Source organism: Cupressus sempervirens, chromosome 3 (assembly GCF_028749045.1).
Source record: "Cupressus sempervirens isolate cs-2001-9-10 chromosome 3, ASM2874904v1, whole genome shotgun sequence".
Lineage (NCBI taxonomy): Eukaryota > Viridiplantae > Streptophyta > Pinopsida > Cupressales > Cupressaceae > Cupressus > Cupressus sempervirens.
Window position 1 is genome coordinate 930,502,373 of NC_143120.1, and position 14,718 is coordinate 930,517,090.

Below are 14,718 nucleotides of genomic sequence, written 5' to 3' on the forward strand. Positions count from 1 at the left end.
TTCTCAAAGATATACTTGGATCTGTGCATCCACTATAAAATGTTTGTTAATACACAAAGGTTTTTGGACATAGAGAATAATGTTCAAGATGCTTGCACACATAAGCAAAAATCTTCAAGCATTATACTAAATTCTCTATACTAAGTTTCTATAGCTATATTGTAATGCTTGCACATATATATTTATATGTTTGTAATTACAAAAAGTATAGTATGTATGATTTGTTGTAAAACAATCTTCCTTTGCCAACTATGTAAAAACTTGGTGTCAAAATCTAGAATTTCAATTATACTAGGATAGATTATGAATAGTACATATTGAAATGTGGCAAACATAAATTACTAAGTATTGTCAATTAGTTAAAAATATTTTCTTGCAAATTTTTCTAATGTCTCTTAAAATATCAACACCTAGATAGTCTTGTCTATATGTTACAAGAATGCAAACAAAATTATTGGTCACAAAGTTGGAAAGTCCAATTTAAAAAAACTAACAAAGTATCTGTGTTTGATGCACAAGGTAAGACATGAAAACTAAAAATTAAGCAAGGTGTCAAAAATTCATAGAGAACCTAACTACTTTCATAGAATGCATTTATTTGACTTCCTATGAAGACTATTATCATATGTTACAAGTTACTATGTCTTAAATGCATTAAGCACAAGTGCACAATATCAACAAATATTCGTCAATTGCAACTTCTCATGATCAAATGTTCACATTGTCAAGATGACTGATAAAAATCGATCATGCAACATTGATATAGAGTTGGCAAACCAAGGACTTTGTAGATTGCAAAAATTCAAATACAATCTTGGTGATTGCTTGTTTGACTCTATTGAATACTTACTTGACTTTACAAAAACCTCCAAAGAGCTATGAAATGGTACAATAGACTACTTTTCAATGTACCTTGCAAAAGCAGATCCAAAAGCATTACATGCATACAATCATGAGTTGCACCCTCTTCTGATCAAAGACCTCCATAATGTAAATGACAAGAAAACTTACTTGTGACGAATGCATCTGTCTGCAAAAAAAGTAAACAATAGTAACGAAACTGGTTTATGGGGAGACATATTTAGCATTCACTGACTTTCTAAGTGGTTAAATATTCATATATGTATCTTTTCACTAAAAACAAGAAAGCAATACATAGACTTCAATAAAACATTGAACACAAAACCATATTGTATACTATTTCATGATACAAATCCTCAAAGTGGCCATTTTGAACCTCTTGTGCAATTGCAACCGGTCCAATGCATAACCCATACAATCAATTTTCATAAGTTTAGAGAATTGCCCGGTGAGAATATGGACACGTTAAAAAATCATAATATTAGAGAACAAAAAATGCAAGGAGGTGTTAAAAACAATAAAGAGCAACAGAATATGCATTCTGCTAAGGAAATCATTCCACAATCTCTCAGAAACACACAAAAGCTCATTAGATCTAAAATGATAAGCAATGAAGGTAGTCTAGTATCCAATAAAGTTAGTTTGAATAGTCATGAACAACAATCCAATATTAATGTTGTACCTATATCACCAACAACTATATCAACAACAACTAACAATTTAAAAAGAAAGAAAAGAAGATCAAAGAAGACATCAATAGAAATATATGAACTTGAAATACAAGAGACTCTGAAATGTGCGTGCCCAATTTGTCACACTTTGCATTTAAAAACAAATACCAAACATGTAAGACCAAAGGAAAAAGATATATACAAAATTCTCACCCAACATAATTATGCAGATGACAATGCAAACATATGCAAAATATGTGACAAATCTCTTAAATAGTCAACACTTCCAAAGTTTGCAACACTAGAAAACATTGGAACAAATAATCCTTTACGATATGTAAAATGTCTGAGTCAACTAGAGGAAAGACTAGTGTCCTTGAGAATTGCTTTTGCTCAAATATGGGAACTAGGACACAGAAGATCACAAATGGGCCTAACCGGATCTATCATAAACGTGCCTGTCAATTTGAACATTGTGTAGAACGCTTTGCCCCTACCACTAAATAATACATCAACTGTTGCAATCTCTCTTAAGCGACGACTTGAATATAAAAGTGCCTTTCAAAAAGGAATGGTAAGACCTAATCTTATTATGCAAGCTCTTCATGAATTGGAAAACACAACATTGTACAAATAAAAAAATGTTCAAATAAATGATGCATGGTTGCAATTACTAGAGGAAGAGCAACAAGATAAAACATTAAGGGAATCTATGTCATCTGATTCCAATTCAAACAATAATAGTGACAATGCTAACCCATCAGAGACACTGATACATGGATTTACAGATTCAAGAAGCATACGAAACATGGACGACAAAATTATTGAAATAGCACCTGCTGAAGAATCTTATCCAATAGGCATATTCAAAGATAAACATGTAGAGGAAATGAATTTTCCTACACTATTTTTTGGAGAACCACACAATAGTCATGTCTTAGAAAAATTAAGTTATCAAAAAGTGGCATAATGGAAAGTTCTAAACTGTCACCGTAATTTTGCACTCCATACAACAAATCTTTTCTTCAAAGCAATCAAGATACTAATACATCAGGTATTGTCAACGATGTGGGTCACAATAAAAAAAAGCTCAATTTAAAAGAAGAAAACTCATTGGAAAAGACGTTAAAAATAAGCCAAACTTAGAGAAGATATTGAAATTAGACATTGGATATGTTGACTTCAAAAGGATACGAATATCTCCAGACTATTGCCAAAACTTTAAAAAAATGCCTTTGTTATGATATGTTAATTGGGACCACCAACTTTTTTCCTTACTTTTACAAACACAGAACAAAATTGGAAACCATTAACAAAAACTCTACACTCTTTGCACAAAATAGATGAATCAAAAAGAGAAGATAATGAAAGAACTTGCGAAAGTAATACTGACATAAACACTCTCATTCATAAAGACCCATTTACATGTGCGCATTATTATCGACATCAAATAAAAGCTATCTAAAAATTAATAATGACTGATGTCTCCTTTGGTAGAGTTTCTAATTTCTTCTCTGTAATAGAATTTCAGAATAGAGGTAATGAACATGACCATCTTTTGATTTGGGTAGATAATACGCCAATCGGAGAGAAAGCAATATGGACCTAATTAAGTTTGTTGATAAGTACATATGTTTTAGTATAGAGCATTTAGAACAATCTCTAACAAAATTACAAATACATCATCATACAAACGATGCAGAAGATCAGTAAGAAGAACATGCCGATACAACTTCTTTGTCCCTCCCTTTCAAGAAACAATGATACTTGAACCTCTAGCAGAAAGGTTTGATAAAATATCAACAAATGCAACAAACATATTCTCAACACTACAGAAAGCAAACTATGATAGTTCGTGCACATATGATATGTTTCTGAATGAGTTGCAATTAATAGAGTATGACTATGTCAACTCAATTAGGTCAACAATAGATAGGCCTACTCCATTTCTCAAACAGAAACCTTGTGAAATATGGAATAATAGTTTCTAAAAAAAATGCCATTGTTGTGGAGAGCAAATACAGATGCACAATTTGTACTGAATGCATATGTCGCGACTATGTATTGCAGCTCATATATGGAAAAAGTAGACAAATAAATGACAAATGCATTCAAACAGATTTGAAAAGATGACCAAAAGAAATAATATAGATCCACTTCACATGATAAGAAAACTAGGAAATTCTTTACTTAACTTGCAACAGATGTTAGCACAACAAATTGCACATTTAGTCCTCTCAGTGCCACTCAATCAAAGTTCCCGAAGGTGTATATTCATTGACACAAGACTTGATGATGACCACATCTTTGTGCTTAAATCTTCAAAAGAATTGAGAGAAGAGCCAGATGAATATGAGAATATAATGGCAAAATCTACACTACATTACTATGTTAAGCGTTTAGAAATTCTAAATCACATATGCTTTGCTGAATTTATTTTAGAATATAATAGAACTAAACATTCTAGTAGGAAAAAAAAAACCTGCTATAACACGTTTTATGAATTACAACATTCATACTGATCTAGAAAAATACTATAGAGAAAAAGTCCTACTATATGTTCTATTTATAATAAGTATTCAAACAATCTTTGAAAATTTCAGTTGTTGGCAACTAGCATGTGCACACCATGAAAAAACAGTTATAAGAAACCATGCAAAGTTTTGCTACAATATCAACAATAAATGGGGAAACATTGAAGAAGAGGAAAATGAACTACATTTCAAAGAGTCTAGTAGACAAAACTCAAAGGAAGAAGAAAAAAATGACATCTTACATGAAAATTATGACATATCAATAGATATACCAACAAATTCATATAATAGCATGTGTACATCATCAAATGTTGGATTTGAGATAGCCAAAGACCCTCAAATAATGAATAACATTGACTACTTCAACTTATGTCAAACACTTAATACCGAGCAACAAATGATAGTTAAAGACATCATAATCAGGAAACAAAAAGATATAGACACACCAATACACCTTTTTCTGATAAGCGGTGCTGGCACTGGGAAAACATTTATAGCTAAAGCTATTTACCATGCACTGCTACGTCTATACAGTAATGACATCAATGATGATCCTGACAAACCAAAGGGATTGATAGCTACATATACAGGAAAAGATACCTATAACATTGGTGGTGTCACCATATATTCCGCATTACACATACCATTCAATAAGTACGAATTTATCTCTTTAAACAGTGATACACTTGACAAGATGTGTAAGCATTACTGCTACCTTCAAATCCTACTCATAGACAAGATATCCTTAGTGGAATCTTCTTTCTTGAGATACATAGACTTATGTTTGCGTGACATCATGCAAAAACCTACTACTTATTTTGGAGGATTGGACACAATCTTCTATGGTGACCTATACCAGGCATTACCAGTTCTAGATTCAAATGTCTTCGAAAGAAAACCAATAGGCAAAGAATTGACACCCTACAGTTTTTGGAATGACAACATAAAGTGTTTCTCTTTGAAAAATACAATGCGTCAAAAAGATCCCACATTTGTTGACATTCTAAATAGAATCCATATAGGTAAACAAACAGTAGAAGACATAGAACACCTTAATGACCATTGCATAAAACCCATACCAACTGACCCTACTCTTCCTTTCCTATACTTTAGGAGATCAGACATAGACAAACATAACAAGAGGATGTTATCAAGTATGCTCGAAATTACAATTACACTAAGAGAAATTGATGATTTCGAGGAAAACTACAATGTGTTATGACTTCATGCTCATACAACATACCTTCCTACTAAAATAAATGTGAAGGAAGGAGTCCTTATAGAAATCTATTCAGGAAACTACAACACACAAGATGGTATTGTGAATGGCTCTGATGGAATTTTCAAATTATACACTAGAAATAACGAGCACGACATTGTATGGATCAAATTCAATGATACAAACATAGGCCGCCAACAAAAAACAAAGTATATTACATATTACAATGATGAAATTAAACAAGATTGGGTACCAATTCTACCAATTGCAAGACCAATCCTTAAAATGACTGCAAATAAAAAAATAACCATATGTAAACAATTTCTAATTCAACTTGCATGTGCTCGTACTATCCATCAATCTCAATGACTAACAATGGCGTGCTTTCTTTTGATCCAACAAGAGTTAAAAATCATGGCCTCACATATACAACACTTTCATGAACAAGAACAATTGATCAATTATACTTGCTAAAGCCTCTTACAATGAAAAATTTCAAAGTGAAGCAGCAAAAAATTAGAGAGATGGAACAACTAAGTACAATCGCACAATGGAAACTTCAACATCATCACATATGCTTGGAATCATTAGAGCATTTGACCATTTGCTCACTAAACACTCGTGAATACCATGCACATTTATTTGACCTCTCAAATGACTATGACATCATCTCTTCTGACATCTTATGCCTGCAAGAAGTCAATAGAAAAATTGATGTCTCTAAACCTTTTACTGACACATACAACTACTTTTCTATTCGTGGTATCCATGGTCTACTAGCTTTAATGAGAAAAGAATTATTAGCGACCAAGATCGAAGAACACGTTACAAAAAATGTAGAAATACAGAAAATAACAAGTATCAAGAATACAATTAATATTACCAACTTATATGCAAGGCCAAACTCTTGTATAGATGAGATACAGACAGTTCTAAATTATGCACTAAACAACATAGACCAAAATAACATATTGTACATATTTGGAGATTTCAATATAAATATGCAAACAACAAGCAACCGAGCTAAAACTCTTAACAATTACATGCAACACTACAACCTTAAATTTCTCTTACAACATATAGACAACATTAACACTCCACTTATTGATCACATTTGGTCCAACATAACTACAAATATAATCAATATTTACAAATCAGAAGCATACTAGACTGATCACCTATCAACAATACTGAAAATCCATCCAACAAATGACAATTTCCACCAACATTATTGAAATGACTGAAAATCCATCTAACAATACCCTACATTTCTTCAAATACATTTACCACCAACAACTACCTACTCCTTATAATCACATCAAGTTTACATAACCAGATGACATAACAATTCTTTTTCCCATTTCTTGCTACCAAAAAAAAAATTTACTACAACAAACAAAATACACAATATTACAATGTTTAAAATAAAAATAATTTAGAATGTTCTATGGCAAACAATTTAACACAAAATATTTTACTGATTACTATATTAACATGAAACTTTTAAATTCAATAACCACATTATACAAATTACAAAATATTTACATGCTAACAAAGAATTTGTTGCACTAAGCCAATTTCTCCTACCCACAATTTATGCACAGGAATCAATGGACGCAAACAAAAGAGCAGGAAAGGCTACACAAATGAGGCAAGAACAATCTACAAAAGGGTAACCTTTGTTTTATATTCACATGAAAAATGCACTAACACACATGTCAATGCAGGACAAAAGTGAAAACTGCTGGCTGCATTTCTATAGAAGACTTGAATGCAAGAAAAGGAGGCAACACATTTGAAGGAGATGTCTTAGTTTTCTACAAAGTCAACAAAACATGAAAGTGCTACGAGCATACCTGACAGATCTTAAAGTAGAGATGACAGTAATAGTGAGTGTCAATGAAAACTTAGTGCACCAATATGAGGAAAAAATAATCCCAGGCATGGGTGTTTCCATAAGTGGATTTGAAATTCAATCAAAATTAGACTATGATAGAGGTGACTATGATTGCATTCTTGTACGAAACCAAGCAAGCATTGTTAAAACAATCAATTGCATATGCAATGACTATGAATTTTATCCCCAACACTACAATAAGGAACCTATTGAATAGCACAAGCAACTACCCTGTTGGAACAGTAGGTGCATTGGTCGTTGTAGCACAAAAGCAAGGCAACATCAACATTCTAGAAATAAAGGATGATAATTCTGAGAAAGATAGAGCACAGGTAACAATTAATAGCAATTACTTCTCCAATTATATTTTTTCAAATTAGTGGAGCATTTATTATGCAAATATTTGATTCAATATTTTAAACTATGCCTATATATCTTATGCAGCTGGAAATCCATCCAAATTTTATTTGGCACTACATCTCATCAGAAGAACATCTTGCCCGAAATGAGACACCGACATTGCTTTTTAGAAACATTGTAACAAGGACTGATAGAAAACAAACACTTTGTACAAGCCTGTCCACATTTATTTGCAAGTTAAATGACAAAATGACATTGCAAATGTTACATGACATAATGCAGAAAACTAGAGAGGTAATAGAAAACTATTATTAAAATGTAAGCAATTGTTGCTATTAAATGTAATTGACACTTAGAGACTGTACTTTGAAATAGGTCAATGGGAAATTGAAGATTGCAAATCCATTTGGAGCATTTTGCCCACACTGCCAACACAAATTTGAAGGATATGGAATCCTTGAAGAAGAAACTGCACATTGTATTGGATGCAAGCAAGAAGTCAACTATATGCACAAGTTACACTTGAAGACATTGCTTTTTAGTGAAAATAAACAACCAATCCAATGCTTCATTGACAACACAATGGTTGACCAATTAATCCCAACACTCCGGAGCATGAAGTATGACGAATATATCCAGCAGTAATCCAAAGTTGTATTCATACTAAGAGAGCTTTGTATTGAAGGAACTTTCACACTGACCCAAGCCAATGCAATTATGCATGTCAATTTGCGTTAGACCACTCAATCAAGTGAAAAAGTAAGCTTACAAATACTTTAAAAAAAGCATTAAAAACAAAAATTATAGCACAAATGTTTCATATATCAATAACAAATATGAAACCTGATTCTTTTGTTGAAATTTTAGGCCAAAGAAGAATGAAAAAACCATAGACTACTTTATTAGAAGAAGCTTTGCTACAAAGTGCGCCAAAGTCTCATAAACCAAAATATTATATTGCAAATGTGCTTAGAGACAATATTCTACTAATAGCTTAGGTTGAACACTATACCAAAGATGACTATAACTATGTATCTTATTTTCAGACATATTTCTAAATTGTTAGTCAGGGTTCACTTCTTTGTGATCCTCTATAGCATGAAACCTATAAAATTAGTTTACATGGCATAAAGTAAATTAAGAAATGAAACAAATGTTTGCTACTGTCATATGTGTTATATATGCATAAATTTTAGTGTTGTCATGCATATGAATGAATATAATGCAAATGCTTCTTTCTTAACTTTAGATAATGCTTGTATGATTGTTTCGATGTAAATTATGTTATTTAAAATAAAAATTAAAGGTGAGTTTTATCTTCAGATAATGCATACAAAATTTTGTATCCAAATTATGCAAACAAGATTAAGCAAATTTATATTTTTCCTCAATATTTTTATGATAACCAGCACTCATCAAATACTGACAACAACAGTAATGAATCATTATCTTAAAATATCTTCTTAATTATTCTATCAATTTATAAATTTTTATTCAATTCTCAAGTTGTCCAAGGTTAATATAGAATTAAGACCTTCAAAATTGTTTTTAAGAAATTTGATTCTTTTCATTGCTCTAAGCAATAAAACATTGGAGGATTCATCTTTTTAAATTAGGTAAAAATATATATGAAAAATTAACTATTGTATTTTTCTGTAGGAAAATTTAATTCTACGTTCTTATTAATTCATCTCTTTTCATTGCTCTAACCAATAAAAAATCATATGATTCATGTTTTTAAATTTGTTAAAAAAAAATTAAAAATTAACTGTTGTATTTTGTTGTGGGAAAATTTAATTCTACCTTCTTATTGCTTCATTTACTTAGTCAAATAAAACAAATATAAGCAAATCAAACAATAATATTTAGCAAAATGAACAAGTTATTTCACTCCAACACTATAAGCTTCAATTCAAAAAACATGACGGCAGGAACTAGATGCTTTGCATCCTTGTTATTATAGTTTCATTTTTATTTATTCTTTTATTGGTCCTACTCTTGTAGGTTTACTTCTTTATTCAAATTTTTTTTAGTTCAACTCACTTTCTGCACCCCTTTCCTCTTTTAATCCCCCTTGGTCTAGCTTGATCTACATACTATTCTATTCTTGCATTCTCTCATCCTAATAATGGATCACAAAGTGTAATATGAAACAATGATGCTAAAAAAACAAACACAATCAAATCTAGAAGAATTTTTTTATATAAATAATATCTTTAATCTCATGAATGCATTAATTTGTGGTTAGTTATTTTTAACTTGAAAATAAATGAAAAATAATAATAATTGAACATTTTGTACTTCACTATCTTTTCTCAATTTAAATTTGTGTTTTTTTTTTAAATTTCTTTATTGCCCAGCCTTACACTAGCAAATGAATATGTGTTGGTAAACAAACTTGTCACTATGATAGTTACTTCTGAAAGAAACCCTATTCGCCCTATTAACAGTGACAATTGTGCCAAAAGTTGGAGAGATTGAAACTAATCATTACCAGATTACAATCTACCTCTGCATTTAAGAGGGGTAGCTCCCTCATATTATGGGTGTATTTGATTTTTCAACATAAAAGAATTATAACTTAAAGGTTAAAGAGAAAGCTACCGATGATGAATGTACCGAACAACTTCATAGCTTTCTTGAATAACTTAAACTGCTAATAAGAATGATCAAGAACTACAATTGAAGGCTAGCATAAGCTTAGTGATGATTTGATCGTTCACCAATATTTACACCATACCGTGAAAACATTGATTACAACTAGAATCAACACCCAAACAATTCATACTTTGAAGAAAAGAGAATACAAAATGCACATTCATTTATTTCCTTGTACCAAGAACATAAGAAGAAACTTGATTACAAAGACAACCTCTATACATACTTTCCAAAAATTGTCTTATGATCAAAAACATAATTGTTCACTTATTCCAAATTCCAAAAAGTCCCTTATTACAATGAGATCAAGAAATTTATAGTCATTCTAGCTTCACTAACCTTTTGGGTTTGTAACTACCTCAAAATTTAGAGTTTTGAATTTGGAAGGCATTTGAAAACTGATTCTAACTCAAACTCATGCAATTTTTTACTTCTAAAGCCTAACCTTAACCAAAGGAAAGTTAGGATCCTAACTTATGAGTTAAAATTTTTCCACCACAATGAAAAGACCAAAATGCTAATTTCCTTGAGGCATCTTTTCACTTTCATCCTTCTCCTCGTTGGTCAATAATATTGAGAGTTCTTCATAACTAGAACAAAATTGTAACATATTCAGAGCACGACATCTATGAAAGATCTGAAATTTCTATCTAAGTGTATCACCAAATGTAAATTCCTTTGATCACACACATTTCTAAATACCTCACTTGAACATTGCTCAATACCATCTTTCGTATGTGTCATAATCTATGGGAAGATCGGATTGTGGTAGAGAGATTCCAAATATCAAACGTGTCATATGGACATGTGTGCCATTTTACCACTGTTCTAGAGACCAAATAAGAAACGTCCTCATTATTGAACTTAACCCAACCATACATTTAAGAAAGAACTAAAGTTGAATCTAGCATGTTGTTCATAATAACCATCATCGGTCAGAACCCTTTTAAATTTTGCTTGAATGGGAAGAGCCAGTGGTCCACCCATGATACTCAATTATTAGTTCATGCAAAAGACATGAAACTATTGGAATCATTCAATTTGATACCACTTGATGAAGGGCCACACCACCCTACCTCCTCATAACCAAGAGTGCAACAATATGGAGACCAAGAGAAATAAAAAAATGCTTCACAAGCAATTTTATTATACTTGAAAATCCTTACATCACCCACAAGATGATATCATAGATATGACTTCTTCAAAAAGATGATTACAAATTCTTCAACATAAGAGAAATCACAAATAAGAGTCTTCACACCAAAGGCTTCACCAAGAACTTCTACTTGAAGAGCTACGGCCTTAGAGCTTTCACACCTTGAAGTCTTCATGCCTTCTAGCTTCTACTTCTCAAGCTTGATTAGAAATTCTCATATGCCTTGCTTAAATGGGCGCTTACTACCCAATGCATGATTTATCCACAACCTTCTAGAATTCCTCCTACACAATATCCACAACCTTCTACAATATCCATGTGCATAGGTGGCATAATAGAAAAATAAAATAAAAATGGTTGTCATTCCATTTATCGAGGTGTGTGGGTAGAATTCTAGAAAGTTATGAATATTGTAGAAAGTTGTGGATATTGTAGAAGGTTATGGAAGTTATAGAAGGTTGTGGATATTGTGTAGGTGGAATTCTAGAAGGTTGTGGATAAGTCATGTATTGGGTGGTAAGTGCCTATTTAAGCAAGGCATATGAGCATTTCTAATCAAACTTTGGAAAGAAAGCTCGAGAAGGAGAAGCTTTGGAAGGAAAGCTGTGGAAGGTAAAGCTTTGGAAGGTCAAGCTTCAAGGTGTGAAAGTTGGAAGGTGTGAAGGCTTCAAGGTGTGAAAGAGAAGGAGAAATTGAAGAGTGAGTTTTCCTGAGTCTGTGGACAGAGTGCCGAATGTGAGGCAATTTACAATAGGATTGTGGTGGACTTGTGAGTGTGTAGACAAAGTGCCAAATGTGAGGCAGTTTACATTTGGATCTTGGATAAAGTTGGAGAAGAGCTAGTGGTTGTGGTTTAGAAAGAAGGAGGTTGTTTGGTGTCTTGTGAGTACAAGTTGAGATCTCAGAGGTTTCTACTAGAGTGTGGATCTAGACTAGCTTAGGTTTGGATTGGATCTTGAGAGATCTTTCAAAAATGTTATTGTAATTACTATTGGATTTTCAAGTATAATAAAATTGTTTGAAACATTTTGTCATCTCATTGTCTTCATATTGTTGCATTCTTGGTTATGAGTTGGTAAGGGTGGTGTGGCCCTTTCCTGATGAAGGTAGGCTTTGATATCACTGACGAAGGGCCGCACCACCCTTACCAACTCACAACCAAGAATGAAACAATATGAAGACAAAGAGAGATAAAATGCTTCCTAAGAAATTTTATTAAACTTGAAAATCCTTAGCAATTACAATAACATTTTTGCAAGATCTCTCAAGATCCAATCCAAACCCAAGCTAGTCTAGATTCACACTCTAGTAGAAACCTTTGAGATCTCAACTTGTGCCCACAAGCCACCAAGCAACCTCTTTTTTTCTAAACCGCAACCACTAGCTCTTCTCACAAACTCTATCTAAGATCCAAGTGTAAACTGCCTCACATTCGGCGCTCTGTCTACACACTCACAACTCTATCACAATCCTGCTGTAAACTGCCTCACATTTGGCGCTCTGTCCACAGACTCAGGAAAACTCACTCTTCACTTCTTCCTTCTCTTTCACACCTTGAAGCCTTCACACCTTCCAAAGCTTCCACACCTTCTAGCTTTCACCTTTTCAAGCTTTCACACCTTCCACTGCTTCTACTTCTCAAGCTTTCACCTTCTCAAGCTTCTCCTTCTCGAGCTTGATTAGAAATGCTCATATGCCTTGCTTAAATAGGCACTTACCACCCAATGCATGATTTATCCACAACCTTCTACAACTTCCATAACCTTCTACAATATCCATAACTTTCTACAATATTCATAACTTTTTAGAATTTTACCCATGCACCTCGATAAATGGAATGACAACTAATTTTATTTTATTTTTTCTATTTTATGCCACCTATGCACCTCAAAAATAGAAATTCCTTTTTTCTCCCTTTTTTCCATTTTCTATTTTTTCCTTTCTATTTTCGTCACTTTCTCTCTCCTCTAGATTTTTTTTTAAAATTTTTTTTTTTTCCACAAGATGCTCCTGCATCAGACTCCCCCGGTAGATAGAAGAGTGTGTCCCACACTTTGACGCCAAAACGAAAGATCTACAACCATCTTTATCTTCACCAAAGGCTTCCACCTCAACAGGGACAAGAAAACCACCATGCAAATCTTCCACATCTACATCCATATGTCAAACACCAGAATCTCAACCATCCAATCAGCATGCTCACTCCCAGGAACAAACTGAACATAATGCTTCATTAGCAAACTCCCATTCACATCAACAACTAGTGAGTCCATACCAGCAATAAAAAACTCCACATCAATAGCCACATGTAGATCTCCATCAACACATGCCAAACTCTCAACACCAGCAACCTCATTGCTCACAACAAGATGCTTTGTAACATACAGTTCACCACCAACATCAACTAGATCATCCACAACGAAATGCTCTGCAGTCTCCATGTTAGACTCAACCAATTCACCATGAAAACCAACCTCCATCCCAACATCAACTGTTGAGATAATGGGTGTTGCACACATTGCATAATATTGTTATTTTATTATTTTATTTTTTATTATGTAATGTTGTACCTAGATGGATGTGCAACATGTAAAGATTCCCATAAAATATTCTTGATGAGTTGTATTGTAACATTGTGATAATATTTTATGTAATTATTTAATATTGGAGAAAAGAATTAAATGCCCAATATTAAATGTGGGGTCAGTGGGTTAGGTAGCACACAGTTTTAGCACATGGTTTATGTAATACCACTTGGTGGTTTTGTGGGACTTGCTACTATATAAGCAGCCACAAGAGTAGTTGTTGTAGAGAGAGAGTGTGTGACAAGGAGAAGACAAAAGGCAAGAGTCGAGCGGGACAAGGCTTGACAGGTTAGCCAAGGGAGCATTTGTGAAGGTTGAAAGCATGGCATGGGATGTGTGGATTCATGTTTGTTCACATAGTTTGCTCAGTTGTGGCTATGGCCATGAAGGCTTCCATGGTTGTATGGCAATGGTATTTTTGCTGAATAATATATGGTGATGGATGCTTTTGGAGGCTGGTTTTTTTCCCTCAATGAGGGTTTCCAAGGGTATATCTTGTGTCACAATTTTGTGGGTATGTTTTCTATTCTCTTGCATGTGGATTTTAATTATGTGTTTATTTCAGATCTATTATGGGTTATGTGGAAACGGTTATATTCTTTATTGCCAAGTTTCCTTACAAGTGGTATCAGAGCTATGGTTTTATTATTGTAACTCTAGATTGAATCCATGGGAATGCATGAGAGGATAAAAGAAAGGGCAAGATATATGAATGATTTATCGCAGATCTGAGGGTTTTGGGTTTGCTGTTATGATGGGATGTTAAAAGATTTGGGC